The 25,258-nt window shown below is 43.6% G+C and overlaps 1 long non-coding RNA gene across 4 annotated transcripts in view; it reads left to right on the top strand.

Annotated features, from left to right (window-relative positions):
- Positions 1-7,877, top strand: part of LOC129634088 (uncharacterized) — a 57,024-nt gene extending 49,147 nt beyond the window's left edge. For all 4 annotated transcript variants that reach the window (XR_008705409.1, XR_008705407.1, XR_008705408.1 and 1 more), the window contains one exon: positions 7,719-7,877. This is a non-coding gene — a long non-coding RNA (uncharacterized LOC129634088). The remainder of the gene's footprint in view (positions 1-7,718) is intronic.
- Positions 7,878-25,258: the final 17,381 nt, after the last annotated feature.

Here is a 25,258-nt window from a genome sequence, read left to right on the forward strand (position 1 = left end):
GGACATTTGCACATACAATTCTTTCTTCCAGAAATACCTCTCCTAGAATAGTGAACTCCTGCTCAAGTCTCCTTTGATTGGGATATTGACTACCCATCCCCTCAACATAGATTTCCTACTAATACGCCCTTGTATCTCCTTATACTTTTCCAGTTAAATAAGCTTGACCAGGTGATTCATGGCCATTTCTCTCACTAGACTATAAGCTCCATGGCAGCAAGGACTGGGCTAGTTTTTGTGCACTATTGTAACTCCAGTGCTTAGCACTATATTTGGCACAAACTAGGGGCTATTTGGGAGCTTCCTGGCTGTCTCTAGTGGTAAAGAACCCACCTGCCAGTGCAGGAGATGTAAGAGACCCAGGTTCGATCCCTGGGTTGGGAAGATCCCCTGGAGAAGGGAACAGCAACCCAGTATTCTTGCCTGGGAAATCCCATGGACAGAGGACCTTGGCCAGACTACAGTCCATAGGGTTGCAAAATGTTGGACGTGATTGACACGACTTAGCTTGCATACAGGGGCCATTTGTACCAAGTACATAGGCTGTATGGGCTTGTGTCACCTGTGTACACAGGAATAGTGCTGAGGGAAAAAGGAGAAACAGAATGACTGCTTCTCCACCTGGCCCAAGTCTGCTGGGCTTGTTCAGTCTGCTATCACATATTGGGAGGTATCAGAAAAGAAGAGTGCTGTGTTCCCTTTGCATGCAAAGGAAGGGTTAAAGAGCAGAAAGTCTGCACCACTACACTGGGATCAATGTCCCTGGGGCTTTTCGGAGGAGGGCTGTGAGTCAGTGCCTCCCTGGCCTGCAACGCTGCCTCTGCAGGTGTATGGAAGGCTGTATCACGCACCCTCGCACTCAGCCAGCTAGGCCCTTCTAACCTGAGCTTGTGTCAGTTGCTGCTTTTGGCCTGCAAAAGAAGAATTCCTGTTGGCCAGCGCAGAGTGCCTAGCAAAGGCTGAGGCCAAATGCAAAGTCCGAGGAGTGTGAGAATTCTGATCGGGATGTCTGAGTGGGCTGTGGAAATGCAGGGTGGGAGGCACTGGAGAGCTCACCTAGCCCAGTTTCTCCCTGGTATGTGTCTTATCATGTGGGTAGTGGGAACTTGAATCAGAACTCCACCGCCTGCCTCCCAGGCCTGCGTTTTGCCACACAGCTGCCTGAGAGAACCTGGTATGTCATGGGTCCTTGATCAATAAACGTCTGTGGAATGAACCAAGTCCTGATTCCACAATGACAAACTGAGGTCTGGAGAGGTTCATGGCTTTTCCAAGGTCTCCTAGGCAGTCCTGACAGAGGCAGAACCAAAGCCAGTTCTCCTGAATCCAGTCCAAGTAGGGTTACCAGATAAAATATAGGACTCCCACTTAAAAGTGAATTTCAGATAGGCAACAGATAATATTTTAGGACAAATATGTCCCAATTATTTTCATTCAAAAATTATTTATTGTTGATTTGATGTTTGAATTTCACTGGACACCCTGTACTTTCATTTGCTGAATCTGGCCACCCTCTGCCTGGGGTTTGTTCCCCTTCTCTGTGAGCTGCTGTGTCCTCCTTCTATTGCACCATACTTTGGGTACAAAGAGGAATAAGACAGACCCTCTGCCCTCAAGGAACTCCCCGTCTAGTGTAAGAGATAAGAACAGAAACCTCCAAAGCTATGCAAAATCCATTTCTGAGAATTTGGGAGCCCTTGTTGGAATACGTATAGTAATAATAGTTGCTCAGTCATTTCTGACTCTTTGTGAACCTATGGACTGTGTCCATAGGATTCTCTAGGCAAGAATACTGGACTGGGTAGCCATTCCCCTCTCCAGGGGATCTTCTCAACCCAGGGACTGAACCTGGGTATCCTGCATTGCAGGCAGTTTCTTTACCTTCTGAGCCACCAGGGAAGTTATAGTCTCCCTGGAAGAGGTATAGCTTTAGAATTTAAAAGAAACCAGGATTCACAGAATAGACCAGGAAATCCAGAAACAAATCCAAATTTTCATGAGAATATACATTAGGACGTAATAAAATGGCATTTGAAATCCTCAAGGAAAGACAGGCTTATTAAATAAGTTACAGTAGAGCAATGAATTTCCTACCTGGAAAAAATTGTTAGATCATTACTGCTTTAAACCTCATATCAGAAATTAATTCCAGTTCTTATAAAGGCTTAGATGTTAATAATAAAAACTATAAACATACTAACAAATGAATAGAAAACAAAAATGGATTTTTCTATAACCTTCAGGATGATTAAGGACTTTCTAAGCATGAGACTAAAAAGAAAGTGTTACATCACTAAAAATGTTGTTTTTCTCCATTTGTCTTTTTGTCTTTTAATTTGTTTTTCTGATATCTCATAACATGTAGAATTTTTGATTTCTACACAATGAAATAGGTCAAAGTGTGGAAATACTATTTCCACTATATAAAAGTACTTGTCAACTAATGGGAAAAAGACAAGCAAAATAATAAGAAAAATGAGGCAAAGAAATGAAGTGCAATTCAGAAAAGAAGAAATACAAATGACCAATGAATATGTAAAACAACATTCAATTTTGCTAATAATTTTTTAAAATGCAAACCCAGTGTTAATTTGAGAAAATGGGCCTTTCATACACTGCTGAGAATGTAAATTGAGCCAACTTTCATAAAGGCCAATTGGCAATATCTATAAATGTCTTAAATCTGATCTATAATTTCTAGTAATTATAAAAAAATATTGTTGTATATCAGCCATGACCTAACTAAGGGATACTTGTTACAATGTAGTTGATCACATTTTAAAAACTGAAAACAATATACAGTGGTCCCTCACATCCATGAATGGTTTGTTCCAGGACCCCCACGGATACCAAAATCATGGATGTTCAAGTCCCTTCTATAAAATGAAGTGGTATTTCGATATAATCCACACACATCCTCTCCTGCATATACTTATTTCTAGATTATAATACCTAATACAATGTAAATGCATGCAGCAAATTCAAGTTATGCTTTCTGGAACTTTCTGGAATGTTTTTGAATATTTTTTTGGTCACACCCAACACATGTGAGATCCTTGTTCCCCAACCAGGGATCAAACCCACACCTGCTGCATTGGAAGCATGGAATCTTACCACTGGACTACCAGATAAGTCCATTGAATAATTTGGATCCATGGGTGTAGAACTCATGGATACAGAGGGTTGGCTGTTAATGTCCAGCAGTAAGGATTTAGCTGAATTATTAAGTAATATTCTATTTCTGCTTTGTTGACTATGCCAAAGCCTTTGACTGTGTGGATCAAAATAAACTGTGGAAAATTCTGAAAGAGATGGGAATACCAGACCACCTGACCTGCCTCTTGAAAAATCTGTATGAAGATCAGGAAGCAACAGTTAGAACTGGACATGGAAAAACAGACTTGTTCCAAATAGGAAAAGGTGTATGTCAAGGCTGTATATTGTCACCCTGCTTATTTAACTTATATGCAGAGTACATCATGAGAAACTCTGGGCTGGAAGAAGCATAAGCTGGAATCAAGATTGCCGGGAGAAATATCAATAACCTCAGACATGCAGATGACACCACCCTTATGGCAGAAAGTGAAGAGGAACTAAAAAGCCTCTTGATGAAAGTGAAAGAGGAGAGTGAAAAAGTTGTTAAAGCTCAACATTCAGAAAACGAAGATCATGGCATCTGGTCCCATCACTTCATGGCAAATAGATGGGGAAACAGTGGAAACAGTGTCAGACTTTATTTTTTTGGGCTCCAAAGTCAAATTCAGATGCTGACTGCAGCCATGAAATTAAAAGACGCTTACTCCTTGGAAGAAAAGTTATGACCAACCTAGATAGCATACTCAAAAGCAGAGACATTACTTTGCCAACAAAGGTCCATCTAGTCAAGGCTATGGTTTTTTCAGTAGTCATGTATGGATGTGAGAGTTGGACTGTGAAGAAGGCTGAGCACCGAAGAATTGATGCTTCTGAACTGTGGTGTTGGAGAAGACTCTTGAGAGTCCCTTGGACTGCAAGGAGATCCAGCCAGTCCATTCTAAAGGAGATCAGCCCTGGGTGTTCTTTGGAAGGAATAATGGTAAAGCTGAAACTCCAGTACTTTGGCCACCTCATGAGAAGAGTTGACTCATTGGAAAAGACTCTGATGCTGGGAGGGATTGGGGGCAGGAGGAGAAGGGGACGCCAGAGGATGAGATGGCTGGATGGCATCACTGACTCGATGGACATGAGTTTGAGTGAACTCCGGGAGTTGGTGATGGACAGGGAGGCCTGGCGTGCTGCGATTCATGGGGTCACAAAGAGTTGGACACGACTGAGCAACTGAACTGAACTGAACTGATTCTCATTATGAGACAGCATATGCAGAAGAGCCCCTTCTTGAAGCCATGGATCTTTCTGCCCTTAAAGGGCTTATGGTGGTGGTGGTGTTTAGTCGCTAAGTCATGTCCAACTCTTGCGACCCCATGGACTGTAGCCTGCCAGGCTCCTCTGCCCAAGGGATTCTTCTACTGGAGTGGGTTGCCGTTTCCTTCTCCAGGGAATCTTCCCAACCCAGGAATCGAACCTGAGTCTCCTGCATTGCAGGCAGATTCTTTACCAACTGAACTATGAGGGAAGCCCTTAGGACACCCCAATTTCAACTGCATTCCCCAAGTTTGTAACAAGGTATAAACAGTATATCTTATAAAAATAAGTATTTATTTCATTTTAAGCATTAAATGCAAAATTTTCTTTTCTGGAAGATGCAGGCCAGTGAGCTAGAAGTATAATACCTTATAATAGAATGGATCTATAAACATAGTTACTGCCAAGTGGCTTGAGAAAATTTTATCCTCCTAAAAGGATTATATATCCTACACACAGAAATAACATTTCACCATACCTATCCATAATCTCCTTTGCTTACCCAGGACTTGGAATCATCAAAATGAAATATACTTTTACCTGAGTTCTTAAAAATCCACAAGTGACTGGCTTGACTCTGTGTTACCTGGGGGTGATCCTGAGTGGGAGTCAGAAAGGAAGGGCCAGGCTCTCAGAGCTGACCTCTCTGGGTTCAAATGGAACAGCCAACATCTCCTATTGAGGCCAACTTAGACAAATTGCTTACTGTGTCTGAGCCCCCATGTTCTCATCCATGAAACGGGTCTAAATTGCCCAGATTTGTTGAGAGGATTAAAAGAGCAAATCTCTACTGGCAATAGCACCATGCCAGGTTCCATGCTGATTCCAACCCCCCTGCCCGTATCAACTTCACCCTCCAATTTTGAGATCCCTCAATTTCATTTACTGACCTGGTGAGGCTAGCCTTCAGATGTGAGTTTCTCTGCTGTCTTTGATACATCCTTTTCCCAGGACACCAAGCAAGGCCCACTGGTTAGGAAAAAGGAGACAAAGAGTCTTGTTCCAGAGGCAGAAGCTGTGAGCTCTGACTTTGGGCTTTGACTCCCTGTGTGGCCTGAGGCCAGCTCGTGTCTGATCCATGCTCCACTTTCTCCGGTCTGAGATGAGACACTTGGACCACGTATCTCCAAAGCCTTTCCTGTGGTCTTAAGATGAAGTGTTCACTTCTCAACTAGAAGAGGGTCTGGCAAAAGCATGTGAAGTGTAATTCAAATCTAGCAGCTTGTGGGCTTCCCTGGTGGTCCAGGGGCTAAGACTCTGTGCTCCCAATGCAGGGCGCCTGGGTTTGACTCCTGGGCAGGACACTAGATCCCACATGCCGCAACTAAGAGTTTGCATGTTGCGGTTGAAGATCCTGCATGCCACAACAAAGACCTGATGCAGCCAAATAAATAAATAACAAAGCAACAACAACAAATGTAGCAGCTTGGCCGAGGTTGTGAAAGGTCCTTACGTGATTGAAGGGAAGGTGATCATGCCCTGCCTGCTCGGATGTCCCTTTCAAAGGAATGAGACCTCCATGCTACCATTTTATGGTGCTTCAAAGGGAAAGGCCCTCAGCCACTGCCTGTCTTTCTCCTGTTTACCTGTTCCTACAATTTCACCTCTATTTCCTTTGCCCAACAATTTGAAGTTTGTAGGTTTTCTTAGAGAAGCAATGCTCTGGTCATTCATGGGGGTGAGGTGGAGTAAGGGAGGGGGAATCATCCCCATGCCATGAAGGGAACCTGCTCCACAGTGACAAGACAGCCTTAGAGGGACCATGTCCCTGCTGAGTGATGTGATGGGTTACCTCTGCCCCAGACCTGGCACTGTTGTTTGTGATGATTTGGCTTGGGGAGATGCCAACGGAACATCATGAAGCTTGAGAAGATGCTTTCTTCTCCGTGGAAAGCCTTGCCAAAAGCAGCAGTTACACGGAAAGGACAGGGAGCCAGAGAGGCCTGCAAGTCCCAGAAGGAGAGCTCTCTGTGGATGGGGCTGTAAAATGAGGGCTGGATTCAGCTCATAACAGCAACAAAGTTTGGGATTCTTGTGATGACAATGTCAGAGCCCTAAAGGAAAGGATGACTCAGGGTAGTGGAAAAACCTCTGGACTTGTTACGTGACCCTGGCCACTCACTTCCTTTGCTTATTTTTCCATCTGTACAAGCAGAGGATTGGACTAGGTCAAAGATGCCAAATAGGTTTCATCTCATGCAGAATGCGGTGTTAGAAGAGATTCTGAGGTAGACCAGGCTTAAGGGGAAGGTGTCCTGTGATTGATTAGCAATGTCTGCCATGGGCAGGAGTTTGAGAACTTGTGGTATATGTGCCAACTATTTGCCATTTCTAGACGAGATAATCTTTAAAGTTACTTTCAGTTCTAAAATCATGTTGTTATACCCTGGGATATAAACAGACCTGGACAAAACCTTGTTAAAGCAGCATTCTATAACAAATTTGGGTCAGAATAAGTCAATTATCAAATGTTTATGGATTAATCATATAGAAAAATTAGAAGCACTGACTGGACAACTTGAAACCAAATTCTCACCAGGGTTAATTAATAAATTAGCATCCTATTGACTTGTTTTAAAAGTTAGCTTCCTAAAAGGGCAAGTTTCCCACCTTGTTTGCCTGTTTTGGGTGCCAGAGTTTTGACTGAGATTGCCAAATGGGGGTCTGCCTGGTTAAGGCTTCTACCTGCAGTCATACCCGGCAAGGTTCTTTAATTCAAGACTTTATAAAAATGACAAGAGGAATATGTTAGTGGGGGGGGGGAGTTTAAACTCTTATTGTAAAATATTTTTTAAAGTTTATAATTTCCTATGTAGAACCTTGAGGACAACTGTTTCTGTACCTCAATTGTAGAGAATAGAATTGATCTAATTCCTGGTTGATGACATTCTCTCATTATTGGTGCTTACAGGAGCATTGTTTTATGTTTGTTTATTTTTAAAATATAATTAGTGTTCTTTTTTAAGGGGATTTACTCCTCAAAATGAAAGTTAGGACCTTGTCAGCAACATTGACATATGTACATGGTACTTCTCCACGCCTCAGTCTTTCCATCACATCCACTCCCCCAGTCCCCACCCTAGATAACCACTTTCCTGAATCTCATGCTCCTTTGACTTCCTCTTGCTTGTTTGTTTATCTGTGTTAAAATACACATAATGTAAAAGTTACCATCTTAATCACTTCTAAGTGGACAGTTCAGTTGTGGTAAGTATGTTCACATCATTTTGCAATGAGTCTCCAGAACACCTTTTATCTTGAAAAATAGAAACTCTGTACTCATTTAACAACAACCCCCTATTCCTTCCTCTCCACAGCCCCAGACAACCACCCTTCTACTTCTGTCTACAAATTTGACTGCCCTAGGTACTGCATTCAAGTGGAATCATACATCTTTGTGATGGCTTAGCACTGTGTTCTCAAGGTGCATCCATGTTATAGCATGTGTCAGAATTTCTTTCCCTTTTTAAGGCTAAATAATTTTCCATTGTCTGATTATACCATTTGTTTATCCATTCATCTGTTAATAGACATTTCTTATACCTTTTGGTTGTGAATAATGCTACTCTGAATATGAGTATGCCAATATCTCCTCCCCTTGAATTGTTTTTGCTCTAGCTTCATTTTAACTTACATAGTCCTGAAGTATATATACATAATTTATTTGTAGTTGTTTTCCAGATTATATAAAGTATGCCATATATATCCTTGTGGGATTTTTTTCGGTTTATATTATATTGCTGAGATTCATATAAACAACGTTTGTAGCTGGTTCATCATTTTGACTGTTACTTGACAACACCACAGGATTCAGAGCTTGAAATCTCTTATGTGTTGCTTGCTGGGCATGTCAATTGATACAACCGCTTTGGAAAATAGTTTCTATCTCATAAAGTTGAATATTCCCATGCCTTAAAACCCATCAATGCCACTCTATGTCCTAGAGAAATTCTTGCCCATGTAAAATAGGAGACTTGTATAAGGACGATTCCTAACACTTCTGTTCATGATAGCAAAAACCTACTGCCCATCAACCGAAGAGTCAATGAATAAACTGTGGTTCAGTGTTGACATTTTTCTTTCTCTTTGAGTTCCTGTAGCCATGTTATGCAAGTGGCTGACCTGTGGTTAGCCTGGGGAGAGGGAAGATTCTTGTAGCAACAGAGGCTGTGTCCTGAACAGCCCTAGGGCAACCGTCTCGGCTCCGAGCAAGAGTAAAGAGGATGAAGGGCCTCACTGAGCAAACGCCAACGGGCTCTGGGGTTGTAGATGGGAGAGGTTCACACCTCTAAGAAATAGCCATCATCTACATCTATCTTTTCAAATGCTTCTGCCATTGGGCTCCCCTAAAACACTGGAAAGTATTGGGGATATCATTTATCAAGGAAGTACCATATGCCCAATAATGTACTAAGCTCATCACTTGTTATTTCATTTAATTCTTACTCTATGAGAGTGACCCGTGGCGACTTTATACATACACCTACTATTCTCACCTCCAGTCTCAAGTGAGAGACCCAAGACTCAGCATAGTCAAGCAACTTCACGAAGGCCACGTGGCTGGAGACTGGCTGAGCCAGGGTGAAATGCTGGGACTCCTAAGCTGGTGCTCTAGGAAGAAAGAGCAATCTGAGGGTTCACGCCAGCCACCTCCAGACAAATCTTTCTTTAGATGTTCTAAACACTCAACCCGAGGGACTTCCCTGGTGGTCTAGTAGCTGACACTCTGAGCTTCCAGTGTGGGGGGCCTGGGTTCGATTTCTGGTCAGGGAACTAGGTCCCAGATGCTGCACCTAAAAGATCCCTCATGCCACAACTAAGACCTGGCACAGCCAAATAAATAAGTAAATTAATTAATTAATTAAAAAAAGCAACCCTAGATCCACTTTTCATAAAGTGAATGAAATGAGCAGCCTCTTCATTCTAGAGGGGAAAAAAAAAAGTTCACTAAGTTCTAGGGCATCCTGTTCCCATCCCACGTAAGGCAAATGCTGGAACAGCTCCCACACCAAAAGAACCCTTTACAGTTGTCTCTGGGAGTGCAGTACATCTGCAGATGGAAAGATTCTCTGAGGTATGCTGAAGGGTCAGGCAACACCCTCAGTCACAGGTCTGGCTTTGAAGGCATCTCTGTGGGAGTCTGCTTGACTTTCCACCAAGTTAATTTCTTGTTTGTGGTCAAGGAAGCCCCAAGGAGAAGGGAGCATGGGTGTGCAGAGTTCTGGTGTGAAGTCTCTTGCTCTGGGCACAGTTTTCTCCCCTAGTCTCAAGGGATTCAACCATGTCCCCCAGCTCCCTCTTTCAACCAGATGTCACCCCTGTGCTCCTCTTCCTTAGATAGCCTAGGGCTGCTGGTGGTCCCTCAGGATCTGCTGCCTCAGGCTTGGCATAGTTTTCTCTCCGTAACTCCATCTATAGGCCCAGAGGATGACTGGCTCTGTCCTAACATGGTACTGCACCTCATTTCCTTTTCCTGACCCTCAGTGATCCCTAGCCAAGTTGTTTATATTTCTGATCTCATCATCATTTCTCACTCTTCCCATAATTGGATTGCTCACTCTAGCCAATTAAAGCACACTGCTCTTCTCAACACAGATAGCTCTAGGCACAAGGCTGGTGCTCAAAAAATGGGGCATTATGTCAGTTTCGTTGATCAGTAGAAGTAATGGCTCAACTGTAAGGAAAACTTGATGTTGCCAGTGCCTCTGAGTTCAGGAGCCTCACTAGACTAAGAACTCTTGAGCTGAAACACACGTGTGCCCCTCCTAGCTTGGCTGTGCAGCTTGAGCAATTTCCTGCCTTGTTGATGCAAGTGTAGTTGGGATGATAATAACCATGGCTAGTGATGGTTGGGGCTTTCCAGGGGGCACTAGTGGTAAAGAACCCGCCCGCCAATGCAGGAGATGTAAGAACCCACAGGTTCAACCCCTGGGTTGGGAAGATCCCCTGGAGGAGGGCATGGCAACCCACTCCAGTGTTCTAGCCTGGAGAATCCCATGGACAGAGGAGCCTGGCAGGCTATAGTCCACAGGGTCGCAGACTTGGACACGACTGAAGCAAATAAGCACACACCCAGTGATGATTGAGGACTTATCCTGAGTCAGGCAGTGTACTAAAAGTTTTCACATAGACTCTTTCATTTAATCATTTCTATTCTTCAGGTCAAGAAACTGAAGCTTAAAGCTGTTAAGTATTTTACAGCTAGCCATGGCTGAGTCAGGATTCAAGCCCAGCAGTCTAACTCCAGGATCCTATGCCCTTAGTGATGGTAATATCCAGAGTCAGCAACCCAAAGTTAATGTGCACGTATTTTCAATTATATGTTAAGAGGGTGACTTTGTGTTTGGGGGCATTTCACTTACAAAATCCATTGAGCTAGATATTAACTGAGGATGCATAAAAACTAATGAACTCTGAAAAACATAAAACATGAGCAACATGACATCACTGCAAGAGACATAACAGCAAATTGCTTTCTTGTGAATATAGTTTGCTGACTGACCATAAGGTAATAATCAGCCTGAATTCAGCAGTGCCCTGTTCCTTTGGGACAGAGAGAGACACACAGACACACACAAACACATACATTGAATGGCTTGTTTGTGCCACTGATAGGAACCCAGGAACTACTCTGCATTAGCAGATGATGAAGTACTTTGGAAGCAACACAGATCAGCTGAAAAAGCAAGTACTGACAGTCAGAGATCAGAAGTTAACATAAGATAGCTATCAATTACCAAAATTCCAGAATGGGAAGGAATGTGGGGAAGACAGCAAATTTGTATCAGGCTGTGCAAAAAGACAAAAGGGGAGCCCCTGGAAGAAGGATAGTCAGTTTTCACAGGAGCCCCATGGATTGGTGACTTGATCAGGGCCATAGGATTGGGCTGGGACGTGAGTCTGTGTCTCCCATCTCTTGCCATTACAAGTTGGTTTTTTGCCATTACATCATAAGCCAAGATGCAAAATGGAAATGGGACAAGCTCAGCCAGGACCGATAAGAGGTTTGTGCATCTCAGGGATGTGGGCAAGGACAAATAAGGTACTGAGGAGTAGCTGGTTTGGAAGAGGGTAGCCAGGGCTTTTACACTCACCAGGGTCTCCATTCAGGAAACATGGAAGGCAGATGCCAGCTTTAAAACCCCCTGCCCCAACCTTGGCCCTAGTTGCCCAACTCTGGCTTGCTCCCCTGCCCCAAGGTGGTGGTTAAGAGCACTGATGCTGGAGCTAGATGGCTTGGGTTCAAAGTCTAGCTCTTTTTATTTACTAAGTGTGATTTCAGGCCATTCCCCAAACTCCCTGTGCCTCAGTTTCTTCATCTATAATGAGGGAGTAATAGCAGCATCTTTTTGGCAGTGTTGCTGGGAGTATTAAATTAAAACACATATTAAGAGCTTAGAACAGTGTGTGGCATCAAACTAGCCCTCTCTCAGGCTTCAGTTCAGTTCAGTCGCTCAGTCGTGTCCGACTCTTTGCGACCCCATGAATTGCAGCTCGCCAGGCCTCCCTGTCCATCACCAACTCCCGGAGTTCACTCAAACTCACGTCTATCTGAGCTATTACTATTACTATTATTATCTCTGATCCTTCCTGAATGCAGACTCTGAGGCTTCCTGCTTTTCCCCTTTTCAAATTCAAGACCTTCTCAGTCATTCCTTCTTCAGTATAACCTTTCCACTTGGTCTGTTTCAGGATAAAGTCACATTCCTTGCCCAAGAATGATCTGACTAGGCTCACCGCTTCTGCTTCACCCGCTTTGTTCCTTGTTCCTGTCATTCAGCATATATGCCTTTCAACAGGCTGTTCCCTTTGTGGTACCTTTACCCTCACTCCTCTCGGCCCTGTCTCCTGGCTAACTACTGTTCTCTCTCATTCTTCAGCTCACATATCACATGCCCTAGGAAGCCACTCCAGACCTGACTACCTCTGGTCCCACATGAATGCCCAGGCTGGTTAGATGTGCCCTGAATCAGACGTATGCTCCCAGAGGACTCTGGTTTTCCTTCCATCCTGGCACTGATTACCCTGCCTTGTGATTGTCTCTTTGCCTCAGTTCAGTCTCAGTCATGTCTGACTCTTCGCGACCCCATGGACTGCAGTACGCCAGGCTTCCCTGTCCATCACCAACTCCCTGAGCTTACTCAAACTCATGTCCATCGAGTCGGTGATGCCATCCAACCAACTCATCCTCTGCCTTCAATCTTTCCCAGCATCAGGTCTTATCCAATTATTAAGTTCTTCGCATCAGGTGGCCAAAGTATTGGCCAAAGTCTCTTTGCCTGTTACCCTACAAAGCCAATACACACCCTGGGACACAGACTGTGTCTCTGTCCACACCCTTCCCTCACAAATGTACTTCCTCTGTCCTCCAGCCTGCCCTCTGCCCTGGAGACTGACCTCAAAGGATGGCTTCCATAGGTTTCCTTGCCCTCTGGCTTCTGGTTGGTTTGGGTCAACTGGGAGAGGCCCCAGCAGGATTGGAGGGTGGGGAGTGAGGTCCTGGCATTTGTGCCTGACTCCTTCCCTAGGGGATAGACTAAGGCTGGCCATGTCCCTCACTGAATTTCCTAGCCGCCCTTCTGGCTTTCTTCTTCCTCTTCAGACTATCTGGGATGAAGGGTCAGCTTGTTTTATCTTATTTTCAATTGAGTGCAGAATGACTTTTTATGAAATACAATTAAAATGAATTATTCAATATTTAAAAGGTAATTATTTGGAAAAGTAAAACATGATTTATAAAATATAAGACCAGATTTTTATAACTAGATTTGAAGTCAAAAGTTATATTCAAAAGAAATATAATCAGAAAAAACATAACTGAGGAAAAACAAAAGAATGATAAAAACTAAACATGTTGCTCATTGAAAGTTTGCATGTAAGTGTTTAATGTAAAGAATTGTGGCTGATTCATGTTGATGTATGGCAGAAACCAACACAATATTGTAAAGCAATTCTTTTTCAATTAAAAATAAATAAATTAAAATGTTAAAGAGCTGCCACATACATAAATTCTTGCCATTCTACAATGGTGTCTAAACTCCAAATTAGGAAGGATGTAGTATTGCCCATGTCAAGTGCTTTTAGCATACCTTGAAAGAACAATGTGCATATCAATTTTAAGTTTTTAATGTGACAAACATCTTGTTTTATGCTTGTTAATTTATCTAGTGTAGGTTGGATCAACAACACTGATACCAACAGGATGTGATGTATATGTAAATGGTTTTAATGTTTTTTAAAAATTACACTTTAGAAGAATTAGTCTCAAAAAGGTATGTTGACAGGAATAGAAGGAATTTTAAGCAATTTCAGAACACTCAGACTATTTTTTTTTAACTTCGATACAAAATGAGGCAAGTGATGCTATGTTTCAAAAGTCATTTCTCGTCCTTTATTAATTGCCATCATGAGGGACTTCCCTGGTGGTCCAGTGCTTAAGAATCTGCCTTCCAATGAAAGGGACACAGGTTCGATCCCTGGTCGGGGAACTAAGACAACTAAGCCTGGTTGCCACAACTGCTGAGCCCACGGGCTAAGCTTGTGTGCCACAGCAGAAGACCCTGCACACCACAACTTAAGATCCAATGCAGCTAAAAATGAAATAAATATTTGAAAAGAATTTTTTAAAAGAGAGCCAACACGAGCAATTTATCTCATAGAGTTACAGTTCTGGATCTACTCATTTCCTACACATGGAGCTTCTTTTAAGGAAAAATACAATTGAAAATGCTCTATCAAATTTTAAAGCATTTGGTGCTAACTTTTCACAGATATGCAATATCAGGATTTTCACCAGCTTTATGGATAATTGTTAAGTTTTGAAAAACGCTATTCCAATTTGTAGAAACACCGTTCTTTCAAGCTTCTATTCCTTCCTTGTATGAAAGTATGAGAATCATTAGAAATTCTCAATGTATCAAACACAGAAAACCAGGTCTGTCTGTCTGTCCAATGGATAACCTGAAAAAGTTGGGTTCAAAGTGGCTTCTTATTTTGCAGAAACAGTAAGAGTTTGATTCTATAGTTCAGACATTCTTCTGAATCCTCCACAACTACACCATTACACAGTACTATTTTGTTAATAGTAATAGACCTTCTCCTAAAATTCTCTGAATCTAAGATAGCCATCTGATTTCTCTCCAGAAATATTTTCTGACACAAGCTCCTAGTAACAGTCTGCCCATATTTCCTAAACAAGTAACAAGATACTGCTCTGAAGAAATAAGATAGAATTTTGCAGGAAGTTCAGAAAAGGAGCGAGGCAAAGCCACACCATGAACGCGTGTCTCTTCCTGAGATGGGTGTTTTCCCTTCTAGATCTGGAGTCCTAGACCAGAGCCACCACTAGCAATTAGGAAAAGGCACAGGCCCTGCAGAAAGGAACAGCTACCCTCTCCAGTATTCTTGCCTGGAGAATCCCATGAACAGAGGAGCCTGGTGTGCTACAGTTCATGGGGTTGCAAAGAGCCAGACACAACTGAGTGACTAACACTTTCGCGGGCTCTGGAAGCAAGTGCCCCTAAAGCCCAGGGTTTGAAGCATTGAGTGTGAACTGACTTTCAACTTCCTAAACCAGGTAACTTGTGCTTGAACAAACCATACAATCTTTTTAAAAAATTTTTATTCGATTAATTAATTAATTAATTGTTTTTGGCTACACTTGGTCTTCATTGCTGTGCACAGGCTTTCTCTAGCTATGGCTCACAGGCTCTGGAGTGCCAGCTCAGTATTTATAGCACACCAGCTTAGTTGCTCCATGGCATGTGGGATCTTCCTGGACCAGGGATTGAACCCGAGTCCCCTGCATTGGCAGGCAGATTCTTAACCACTGGACTACCAGGGAAGCCCAAAATGTACAAACTTCATACAACTGGTCTACTTTATGCTGAGCAAGTTGGCAGGTCACTCCATCTTAGAAATGTGACCGATGAAGTATGATTCTCTGAGGAAGCCTATTACAGCTCAGATTTTGTAGAAATGTGATATTTTTGTTTGCAGGGTGATCGTTTTCACACATTTCCTCCTTAGCTTCCTGAATGTGGGAGGAGAGCCCCGACTGGCAACGTTCAAATAGGTGTGTTATAATGCAATTGGGCCACAGAATCTCTGGGGGCAAATGCATCTTGCAGTTCTGGATATAATTGCTTTTCTCCTGAGAGGTCTTTAAAACCCCAAACTGCAGGGGTTGTGACTGAGAGTAGCCTGGGGGAGGGAGGTCAGGGTGTTCTGAACCTGCTCTTTCTGGAGGGAGCTAGGCACCTCTCACACAGAGAGGGCACTGACCCCTGGGGTGAGCTGGGTGGGGCGGGGGTGTGGGGAGTGGGTGGGTGGGAGTGCAGAGAAGGAATAATACAAGGAGTAGGGTGGGGAAACCAGACAGCTTGTCAGTATCTTGTGATTCAGGCCTTCCTGTTGTAGAGAAGTGATTCTGTTTGACATGAATTCCCAGAATGCCTGACACACCCACTGCAAGCGGGCCCAAACCCATCCCAGAGCGCTTGCTGTGAATGAGCCCGGGGTTTGTGCTGCTTCTGCCCTCAGCACGGGCCCCCACTCCCCGCTGAGCAGACCTTCCCACGTGGGAGTGCGAAGTGCAAGTGGAAGAGCTACGCGTATTGGAAAGTTTGGGTATTTGTACTAAACTGGCTCTAATTCTCAAGCCCGAGAAGGAAAGTTGTTTTCAGGGGAGTCAGTTTCCTGTCTTTGCCAGAAGCCTGACACACCTTAACTTCTCTTATTTCTTAATCTGCCAAACAGATGGGTCAACTGTCAGTTCGGTGGTGATGACAGGGATACTTACTCTGTAATCAAACCAAGAGTGGCGAGATGGGGAGGACCTGGGAAAGGTGAATCGGGAAACCCGGGCAAAGATGTTGCGCTTCCTTTCCAGAACTGTAGTCATAATGACACCCTTTCACATGGCCACTGGCATCACCACTAGGAAAGTACTACCGCATTTGGAAACCGAAGAAATCTCTGAGACCATTCACTGTCTCTTTGTTTTAAAGATGAAGACACTGAAGCTGAATGACATTTATAATTGCTGAAAACTACCTGGGAAATGATGAAACCACGATTAGAACCCAGGTCTCATGGCTCTTAGTACAGTGTGATTTCTCCTAAGCTATGTTATCTCTCAGAATAGCTTTCTTATCACTAACTCATTTATTCATCAAACATGTACTGAGTAGTACTATATGCCTGCGTGTGTGCGCGTCGCTTGAGTTGTGTCCAACTCTATGTAACCCTATGGAATGTAGTCTACCAGGCTCCTCTGTCCAATGGGACTCTCCAGGCAAGAATACCGCAGTGGGTTTTCATGCCCTTCTCCAGGGCATCTTCCCAACCCAGGGATCCAAGCTGCATCTCTTATGTCTCCTGCACTGGCTGGCGGGTTCTTTACCACTAGCACCACCTGGGAAGCCCCACCATATGACTAACACTGTGGTGTATGTGCTGCTGCTGCTGCTGCTGAGTCGCTTCAGTCGCGTCCGACTCTGTGTGACCCCATAGACGGCAGCCCACCAGGCTCCCCCGTCCCTGGGGTTCTCCAGGCAACAACACTGGAGTGGGTTGCCATTTCCTTCTCCAATGCATGAAAGTGAAAAGTGAAAGTGTCCGACTCCTAGCGACCCCATGGGCTGTAGCCCACCAGCCTCCTCCGTCCATGGGATTTTCCAGGCAAGAGTACTGGAGTGGGGTGGTATATGTGCTAGGATGGGTGAATGACATGTGCTTGGACTATAGCAATGAATAAGACAGACATTCTCCTCATGGACTTTAAGTATACTAAGAAGACATATTAAACAAATGATTATATAAATAAACAATTATAAAGGTGATAAACACCAAGGAGAATTAGAGGGTACTATCAGAGTTCAGGAAAGCAGGACTTACCTAGCCCAGGTGTCAGTGACAGTAGTTAAATCAGGGAAGGCTTTCCTGAGGGAGTGACATTTAAGCTGAAATTTGAAGGATAAGTAGAAAGATAGTTAGGTGAAGGACCCAGGAGATGGGAAGAGAAACCTGGGCAGAAAGAAAGACATGTACAAAGGTCCTGAGGCAGGACAAAGATGCAACTCTGAAATAACTGAAAACAGATCCATGGATGGCCTAGTACATAAATGATGAGAAGGAAAGGACTGTAAATGGTTTAGGAAGGTAGGCACTCTCTGACTTCAAGCCATGGACAAGAGTCTGGACTTTATCCTAAAAGTAACGGGAAACCAGTGAGGGGTTTTAAAGCTAGCAGTGTTATGATCAGATTTTTAAAAGATAACTAAGAAGATTGTGAAAGTGTGGAGAAGGCAATGGCACCCTACTCCAGCACTCTTGCCTGGAAAACCCCATGGACGGAGGAGCCTGGTGGGCTGCAGTCCATGGGGTCACGAAAAGTCGAACACGACTGAGCGACTTCACTTAGCGACTTCACTTTCACTTTTCACTTTCATGCACTGGAGAAGGAAATGGCAACCCACTCCAGTGTTCTTGCCTGGAGAATCCCAGGGACGGGGGACCCTGGTGGGCTGCCGTCTATGGGGTCGCACAGAGTCGGACCTAACTGAAGTGACTTAGCAGCAGCAGCAGCAGCAAGAAGATGCACTGGTGGGGAGCAAAAGTGAATGCAAGCAGGGACTTCTCTGGTGATCTGGTGGCTAAGACTGTGCTCCCAATACAGGGTGTCTGATCCCGGTTCAATCCCTGGCAGGGAACTAGATTCCACATGCCACAACTAAGAGTTCATATGCTGCAACTAAGCGTCTCATTGCAGCAACTACAGATCCCATATGCTGCAACAAAGATTGAAGAGCCTGCGTGCTGTAACTAAGACTCAGCACAGCCAAATAAATAAATTTTTTTAAAAAGTGGATGCAGGGAGTTATTTAGGAGGCTATTGCAACAGCTCAAGTGAGAGAAGATGATGGCCTTGGACCAGGGCAGGTGTAGTGGAGAGAAGTGAAGACATTCAAAGGTATTGAGGAAGTACACCCAATGAACTTGATACTAAATGGATATGAAAAATGAGGAAGACAGGAGGTGTCAACAGTCACTCTCAGGTGTTCCCATGAAACGGGGGGAGGGATGGTGGTACATTCATGGAACTAGAGAACACAGCAGGCTCCAGGGAAAGACCCAGAGATTGGGTGTGTTAAGTCAGAGCGACCGAGGAGACAAAAGGGAGGTGATACTGAGAAGACAATCAAATATATAAAACTGCAGAGCAGACAAGAGACCTGCCCTGGAAATAGAATTTAGGGATAATGTCATGGAGACTGTAATTGAAGCCATGGAGGAGACCATTTAGGAAGAAAGAAGAAGACAAGAAGAAAAGAGACAAATAAAGGTAACAACCAAAGGGTTTATTCCATTGCAAGAAATGACATACACCTAAGAATATTTAACACCTTTGTTTTTAAGATTCTTGCTGATTATTAAGCTATTGTTTCTCTGTTTCAAATCCACCCTTCTACATATTCTGCTTGGGGCACTGCAACTACAGAATACATTCCTCTTTTGCCTACAGGGTGGTAGGAGTTGCTTGAAGGCATCAGAAAGGCTGGAGAAGGGAGAAGAGATCTGTGCTTTCCTTGCTTCCTGCTCCTGTCAGCATCCCCCTCAGCAAGTCCTTCATCCTGGTGGAGGCAGTTGTCTCGAGGAGCAGCAAGCAGTTCCATATGCAGTACTTACACATTCTCAGACCCAGTCTCACACATCCTCTCAGAGACATCAGCCTCACTGCCCTCAAACCCCAATATCTTCATCACTGTGCTTGCCTGAAGATCATTTTCCCTGAGCCTGGCCTCCTCATCATGTTACTTATTTGTTAGTAGCTAAGAATGTGGGAGAAACTTGGTCAAGGGCCTGTACCCTAGCTGCAAGGGAGTCTGGACATGTAAGTTCTGACTCCTACACTGAGGAGGTGGGATTCATAATGTGGGACCTGAGAAATGCAAAACATGGCTTCTAGCAGTCTAAGGCTGGGACAATCCAGCTCCCTTCCAAGCACCTGTTTGAAAAAGCTCAGGGCTATCGAAGGAATTTATGGTCTGTTCTAGCCAACACCTGACAAAAGACCTCTGATCTCTGCATAGAGCATTTATCAGAGAGGACATGCTATTGTGAATCCTTTTCCTGTCCCTTTGAGATGTTTATAAATCTGCTACAAGTCAGGAGTATCTTTTTCAAGAATGTTTTTATCATCAAGAGGGATAGTTCCTTGAGACTTCCCTGGTAGTCCAGTGACTAAGACTCCAAGCTCTCAATGCAGGGGACCCAGTTCCATACCTGGTCAGGAAACTAGACCCCACATGCTGCAAATAAGAGTTCGTGTGTTACCACTAAAACATCCCACATGCTACAACTAAACATCTTACATGCCGCAAGGAAGACTGAAGAACCCGTGTGCTGTGACTAGGACCCAACACAGTCAAATAAATAAATACATATTTTAAAAGAATGAAATAAAGAGGATTAGGGTCTCTGTGTTCACGCTGGATTTAGAAAATGCAGAGGAACCAGAGATCAAGTTGCCAACATCTGCTGGATCATCAAAAAAGCAAGAGAGTTCCAGAAAAACATCTACTCCTGCTTTATTGACTATGCCAAAGCCTTTGACCATATGGATCACAGCAAACTGTGGAAAATTCTTAAAGAGCTGGGAATACCAGACCACCTGACCTGCCTCCTGAGAAATCTGTATGCAGGTCAAGAAGCAACAGAACTGGACATGAAACAACAGACTGGTTCCAAATTGGGAAAGGAGTACGTCAAGGCTGTATATTGTCACCCTGCTTATTTAACTTATATATAGAGTACATCATGAGAAATGCTGGGCTGGATGAAGCACAAGCTGGAATCAAGATTGCCGGGAGAAATATCAATAACCTCAGATATGCAGATGACACCACCCTTATGCAGAAAACTGAAGAAATAAAGAGCCTCTTGATGAAAGTGAAAGAGGAGAGTGAAAAAGTTGGCTTAAAACTCAATATTCAGAAAACTAAGATCATGGCATCCAGTCTCATCACTTTATGGCAAATAGATGGGGAAACAGTGGAAACAGTGACAGACTTTATTTTCTGGGGCTCCAAAATCATTGCAGATGGTAACTGCATCCATGAAATTAAAAGATGCTTGCTCCTCGGAAGAAAAGCTATGACCTAGACAGCATATTAAAAAGCAGAGACATTACTTTGCTGACAACAGTCCGTCTAGTCAAAGCTATGGTTTTTCCAGTGGTTATGTGCGGATGTGAGAGTTGGACTGTGAAGAAAGCTGAGCGCCGAAGACTTGATGCTTTTGAACTGTGGTGTTGGAGGAGACTCTTGAGAGTCCCTTGGATAGCAAGGAGATCCAACCAGTCCATCCTAAAGGAAATAAGTCCTGAATATTCATTGGAAGGGCTGATGCTAAAGCTGAAACTCCAATACTTTGGCCACCTGATGTGAAGAACTGACTCATTGGAAAAGACCCTGATGTTGGGAAAGATTGAAGGCAGGAGGAGAAGGGGACAACAGAGGATGAGATGTTTGGATGGCATCACCGACTCAATGGACATGAGTTTGAGTAAACTCCAGGAGTTGGTGATGGACAGGGAGGCCTGGTGTGCTTCAGTCCATGGGGTCGCAAAGAGTCAGACACAACGGAGCGACTGAACTGAACTGAACTGAGGGTCTCTGTCTCCCAGTCTATGTGGGAGGTAGAATCCTAACTTCCCTAATTACCAGCTATCAGACACAGCTGGGCTAATCACATGTACATTGGTCGCCCTTTGTAACCTTTTTCTTGAGTCCCCACTCTCTCTACCTCTCTTCTCCTTCCTTCTTTTAAAATGCTCCATTACCTCTGTACAAATCAGGGCCCTGCATTTCCTGTGCTGTCAAGTAGCTACTGAATAAAATCTGTTTTCACCACTTTCAGTCATGTCCAGTTGCATTTATCTTTGACAGAACCTTTCCATATAAAAAGAGATGATTGAAAGCATGACTGGGAGCCATGGATATGGCAAATATCACAGGGATTTAGTTGTTAAAGGATCCTCAGTTGAGTCACTCAGTCATGTCTGATTCTTTGCGACCCCATGGACTGTAGCACGCCAGGAATCCTACTGCAAGACATTATCCAATAAGAATAATAAAATAAGGCTAAAAAGGAAAACATTTAAAGTACTGAGAGAAAGAGAGTAGTTGGTTAGGGTATAGGCTAAGCTGATATCACAAAGAGACTCCAAAAGATAATGTTTAAACTAGAAAGTTTATTTGTCTCTTAAGTAACAATCAGGAGATACCTTCAAGAGCTGGAAGGTCTTGAGTGGAATGTCTCCACTGTGATTACCACGTGGCTTCTGTCACTCTGTCCAGGTTGGCTGCTCTGGTCTCAGCACCCCTTCCAGTGGGAAGCAGAGACTGGGGGTAGGGGAGCAGCAGAGTGTCTGTCTTTTAAGGGCATGACTTGGAAGTGCTATACATCCTTCCAGGTACACCCCATTGTCCATAACTAGGCTATTTGGCCACACTTACCTGAGAGGAAAATCGAAAAAGTCCTCTCTACTTAGGTAGCCACATGCCCAACTTAAATTCTTCTTTTGAAATTAGGAGAACAGGTGGGGTTGAGGTGGACCAGAGGTGGGAAACTAACAGTCTATCACAGAGAGAACATGGATATCCGAAATTAAGAAATCTGTGAGCATTTGCAACCCTCTATCGTGGGGAGCACGTTCTGCCATGCATGACAGAAGCTGGCAGTGCCCGAGTAAATGCCACCGGAAGCAGCTTGTGGCCAGAAGCGAATGGGGAGTTGTGAATGAAGACACCAGCGCCCTTCCCCATGGCTGGGATAACTTGGAGGCGTATTCCATAATGTTCTCGGACTTCCATGGAGGGGAATAAGCTGTAGTTGCCTGCAAGGTAACCTGCTCCCCTTCCCTGTCTGACTGCCCCAGTCCTCTGTCAGTGCTTCCTGGGATCACCTCCAAAATAAACTGCTTGCACTGGAATCTCTGTCTCAGAGTTTACTTCTGGGAGCACCCAACTAAGACCAGCTCTGGACTTCCTGGAAATCCAGAGGGAAACTAAATAATATAACTGCTGTATTTAGAAAGTAGAAAACAAATCAGTTTCTCAATTGAGACAGTCTTTCTTCCTCCCCTACCCCTGCCTCCCTTTCCAAAATAAAGCACTACTTACCGTCCTGTTTCCCACTGTCTGGCTTTTGTGGCGTTCATGTTGGTACTGTCTTCAGGCCTGTAAGTTCTTTGACACTTTATTTCCTTTTGAGCTGGCAAAGTGGCTGGCTCACAGATAGTTGAGACTAAGTAGGTGTTTGAATTATGAAAATATGAACATTGTCCAACATACATAGAAATGGAGACTCAGTTAGGGGACATGACTGGCCACATGTTCCATGCACAGTGACCAGGGAAGCCAGAACTGGCTCACAAATCTCCTGACCACTCCTCTGGTTTTCTACCACAAACACAGCATCTCCTCCTGGGTTTCATTTCATCATCTGAGTGGAGCCTGAGGCTTTTAGCAGGAGAAGCATGTTTGTCAGTATTAAAAATATACCTGTCTTGAGTGAGCCAGGGCCTCTTCCCTTAGGCCCATTAGATCTGAAGGGTTGTGTTTGTTGCTAATTAATTTTTCATATCGTGCAAGATGAGACCTAAATGTAGCCAAGGAGAAGACTATAGATTCTAGGCATTTGGGCTATTCAGAGTCATAGAATGCATTAATTGATTACGGCAAACCCCAAACACAGAATCAAGTCTGTGTTTCCATAAATTCCTCTTGGAAATAGTAGCACCTTGAAGCCCTGGAGCATGGGCAGGGTGAGGCTCAATTTAGCCTGTAGTGGCTCTGCAGAGAGTGAAGATCAAAGACTTCACAAACAACCCAACAGCAAGTCAGCCAGAGAAGGAGGTCTAAGGCCCACAACCTGAAGTCAAAACATTGGCAGTATCACTCCTCTTGGTCTGGGGAGGGGGAATTCATCCAAAGGCAGGTACAACTTCAAAAATATCAGTTGTAATGGTTAATCTGTCCTGGGGCCTAAAGTCTGTCAGCCTCTGAGCTGCCTCTAGATCAGGTATCATTTTGTGAAGAAAAAAAAAAAAACAGTAACAGCCACACATTCACCGGTCCTTTAAATTTCTTTGCAAAATTCTCTCATTTACCTCTCTCCACCTTAAATATCTATAAATCAATTTTAAATTGTTTTATTACATAAATAACATGTTCAATAAAACTATTTCAGAAAATAGAAACAGAAAGAAAACTGAAACTGCTTGAAAAGTCACCACTGTTAACATTTTAGTATATCCTTCCAGACATATACACACAACTTGATTTAATGGGTGCATATTATTTCATTCTGAGGATAGACAAAAACTTTTCTTAGGTTGGCCAAAAAATTCGTTTGGATTTTCCATACCAGCTTTCCAAAATCTGAACGAAATTTTTGGCCATCCTAATAGACCCAGTTCTAATCACGTGGTCCTTCCTTGCATTTTGCTATCATAAAGAGAGCTGGGGGACTTCACTGGTGGTCCACTGGTTAAGAGTCCACTTTGCAATGCAGGGGACATGGGTTTGGTCCCCGGTCAGAGAACTATGATCCCATGTGCTGCTGAGCAACTAAGCCCTAGAGCTGCAACAACTGAACCAGGGTGCACGGGAACCCACAGACCACAGCTAGAGACGCCGTGCGCCTCGGCAAAAGAGCCCACACGACGCAACAAAGACCTGCATGCTGCAACTAAAGCCAGACAAGCCAAATAAATATTAAAAAATAAACGAATAAAGTAAAAAGAGCTGGGATAAATATTTTAACCAAGTCTTTGTTATTTCATCAGTAAATAGCTCCAAAAGAGAAGAATGTTCATTTAAAAAAATAGGATAGCAATAACAATACTATTGCCACACCTAAGAAACTAAACAATAATTCCATAATATCATCAAATGTTAAATGTTCAAACTTCTCCAATTGGCTCATAAATGTTTGATGTTTTTAGTAACCACTTGGGTAACTATACCTTGATTATGTGCCTAAGTAGCTCTTTAGGATAAATGCTTAGATATGAAAAATTACTGGGTCAAAGGTATGTTATACCTAGATCGAGAAAGATATTCTCACTCATTAGCCTTAAACAGTCCAAAAGCACATTTTGTAAGAATGTGTCTGGGGATGGAATAAGGAAGGAATCTTTTTGTTTGAAGCTTTCATTTGCTGATGACAGAGGCAAGATAATGCTCTGAAAGGTTTCTAGGGATTTACTATAATAAACCCCAGGCTGATTTCCCTGCTGCCTCCTTTCATCAGCATCAGTGGGGTCAGGAGTTCTTCCCATTAGATTAATTAGCTTCTCCAGGGAAGCATGTGCCCCTCCTCAAGAGCCAGGTGGTCTTTCTGAAAAAGCTGGCAGTTCTCACTCAGAATCTATCTGTAGAACCCATTATCTTCCTAACAGGAAGATCTGTATTTCACTCCATTGACATTTCTGTGCCACCCTGCCCTCTCAATGCTAAGTTATTTGCTGTTTTATATTTATCTAAATTTATATTTAGGGCTTGCCTGGTGGCTCAGACAGTAAAGAATCTGCTTGCAATGTGGGAGACCTGGGTTTGATCCCTGGTTGGGAAGATGCCCTGGAGGAGGGTACGGCAACCCACCTGGAGAATCCCCAAGAACAGAGGGACCTGGTGGGCTACAGTCCATGGGGTCGTGAAGAGTCGGACACAACTTAGTGACTAAGCACAGCACAAATTTATGTTTATAATTTACGTAGAAGCTGAAGTGTAGTGGAAATAGCTAGACAGATCTGGATTCAGGTTTACTGTGTCACCTTGGGGCTTCCCTG

This window comes from Bubalus kerabau, chromosome 19, assembly GCF_029407905.1.
Source record: "Bubalus kerabau isolate K-KA32 ecotype Philippines breed swamp buffalo chromosome 19, PCC_UOA_SB_1v2, whole genome shotgun sequence".
Lineage (NCBI taxonomy): Eukaryota > Metazoa > Chordata > Mammalia > Artiodactyla > Bovidae > Bubalus > Bubalus kerabau.